At 34.3% G+C, this 2,925-nt stretch overlaps 1 pseudogene; it reads left to right on the top strand.

Moving 5' to 3' along the window:
• The first annotated feature begins 1,598 nt into the window (after positions 1 to 1,598).
• LOC129244227 (uncharacterized) lies at positions 1,599 to 2,698 on the top strand (annotated as a pseudogene).
• The last annotated feature ends 227 nt before the right edge of the window (positions 2,699 to 2,925 follow it).

Here is a 2,925-nt window from a genome sequence, read left to right as displayed (position 1 = left end):
ATTATTCGTAGCAACTTTATTAAAGGTTTTGGTGAGAGGTTTTTTAAAACTTCAGATGTGATAAGATCCATAAGCCAGGCAATTTCTTACGCTTTAATTTTTTTATTTCACTAAGCAATTCTCCGGTTGTAATTGGTTGGATGCACGTTGATGCCTGCACAGTTGAAAGATCATTAAAAGTGTTAGTACCTTCAATTGGCTGAAATTTTTTTACTAAGTGCAAGGCAAACGCCTCTGCCTTCTCTAAATAATTTTTTGCCCAAATACCATTACACAACCTTATAGGTGGATTGTGGCAGATACATCGTTTCATATGAGCTGCCATTTTCCATAGGGAGTAATCCGTTGTTTTGTCTGCTGATAATCTTTTAATTTTATCATTTAATTTCGTATTCTTGAACTCTATAATTTTATCATTTAATTTTGTATTCTTGAACTCTATAATTTTATCATTTAATTTTGTATTCTTGAACTCTATAGTCTTGTTGGTAAGAAGTTTTGTAAGAAAGTTGAGTTTAGTTTTGTATTCGGGAAACCGTAATATTTGCCACATTTTCCTTATTTTTCTTTTCTCGTGTAAGATTTTTAAAATCTCAGCTGGATACGATTGGCGCCAGTATTTCTCTTGAATTACTGGTGTGCTCATCCAAGTAGCATTTTGAATGGCTCCGACTCCATGCACTACCCCCTCACTTGTTTTGAGAGAAATGTTATGAATTTTCCAATGAAATTCACAGGAGATGTTCATTTCGTGCTTATTTTGCTAAAACTAGCACCAACACTATTCAGTTAATAATAGTTTTTAAGTTATTTGTTGATAAAATTTGTCTTTTACCTTCACCAAATTTTTGATAGAATAAGTGCACTTATCACATTTATTTTAATAAATATTGAAACTATATTAACATACACACACGTTTTTAACTCTTTTTATTGATATATACCATAAATTAACAATTTAAATTACATTTATAACTTGCAAACACTTGACGCGCCAGCTAAATTTACAATAACTGAAAAGGATGGCTGGATGGAGTGCTGCCAGAAGCAAAAAATAAAAAAAATAATAGAATGCGATTGAAAACGAAGCAACATAGGAACATAATTTCCACACACTCTTTTCTGTTAGAATAGTAAGGGAATGGGGGTTTACAACCTCTAAGGTGTATATATTGAGTTCATAAATATATATAAATACAATATCGATATGATTTTCGAAATACAGTTCCGCTTCACGTAAAACTCCTATGTGCAGCGGAGACGGTGTTGCACTATTAAGAAAGAAGAAAGTTTTACGCAAAAATACTGTGGACATCATAGACGGTCTAGTATCCGCCTATTTTATTTATTTATTTTTTTAAGCGCCGTCGAAGGCCGCCTACGCAGAAAGGAGTTTTACACAAAAACACTAAAATTTCTCCCATCCTACTCGAATTTCTCCTATCGTACCTACTGGGAATGCATCCCTGCATCTTCGAAAAACCGTAATTTTTACTTTCATTTTGTTTTGCATTTTCGTGTTTTCCATTTACCGTTGCCATTTAAAACGCGTTGAAAGTTTTCGATTAAGTGATTAAGATTATATTTAATAATACAAAATGAGTCAAGTGGAAGCAGGTAATTTATTTCTTATAAAACATATATATATTGTATTATATTAATATACTTTTTAGATGATAATATACCTTCCACAAGCAGTGGAAGGACTTTGCAAGAAGCAGCAATTTCCAAAAGCAATGCTCTCACTGCTGCTGAAATAAAGCAGCGATGGAATTTTGCTAAGGTGATAAGGAGATTGGGGACAACAGAGCAGTGCGTCCAATTTGCCGAGGATAACGGCCTTATTCTGTGGTAGAAATTGTGTAAAAAACATAAGACACAGATGTCACTGCATATGAGGGGCAACAGCTCACTGGGCATTTTTCGGTGCAGAAAATCGTCATGCCGAACTAATTCTGGGGTGTCTAGAGCGAGCGGGACTTGGTTTGAAAAGGCCAAGATTTCGCCAAGATTTTCGTCGAGAGCTCCTGCTTGTCTAACGAAACAATAACCGACCGGTACAGTTATTGCCGTGAGGCTGTTGTAATATATCAGGTTGACAAGCAGGAGTCCAAAGGAAAAATAGGAGGACCGGCCAAAATCGTGCAAATAGATGAGAGCAAATTCGGCAAAAGAAAATATAATAAAGGTAAATTTTGTATGCCTGCAATATAAAGCATTTTATTAATTAAAATATTTCTATTGTTAATTTAAGGAAAAGAGTGGAAGGCCACTGGGTTCTCGGTATGATAGAGAACGGCAGCGAAGACTTAATGCTGGAGGTATAATATGTTCGGACAACGTGCGTTCGGCGGAGGTGCTCATACCTTTGATTAAAAAGCATGTTGCGGAAGGCACAACAATCCACATGGATTACTGGAAAGCATACGACTGCCTTCGCGATCATGGGTATGAGCACCTAAAAGTAAACCACAGCGACCCGGACAATCCGTTTGTGACGAGCGATGGTATACATACGCAGAGGATAGAATCTCAATGGAGGGTGGTAAAACGGTTCTTTCAAAAGGATAACTATAACAACCCAAGCAACTACGCGGATATCATTGTAGAGTATCTTTGGCGCAAGTCAATAATTAAAAATCGCTATGATCCTTTTGAAAAGCTGATTGATGTCATCAAATACAGTTACAAACCATAACATTCTGTCTTTTTATTCATTTATTCTTTTACATTATTTATATATTTCTTGCTTCTTAGATATCGTTTAAGAAAAGTTAAAATTTTTTAACTATTCTTTTTTATATATGGATATTTAATATATAAAAGGAATATATATAATATATTCATAATATAGTGAAAATTTCGAATAAAAAATCGCGCGAAATATATATGTATATAAATATATACATATATGCATAAATATAC

This window comes from Anastrepha obliqua, chromosome 4 (genome assembly GCF_027943255.1).
Source record: "Anastrepha obliqua isolate idAnaObli1 chromosome 4, idAnaObli1_1.0, whole genome shotgun sequence".
Classification (NCBI taxonomy): domain Eukaryota; kingdom Metazoa; phylum Arthropoda; class Insecta; order Diptera; family Tephritidae; genus Anastrepha; species Anastrepha obliqua.
The sequence above is the reverse complement of the archived record's forward strand: the minus strand, read 5'-3'. Positions and strand labels throughout refer to the sequence as shown.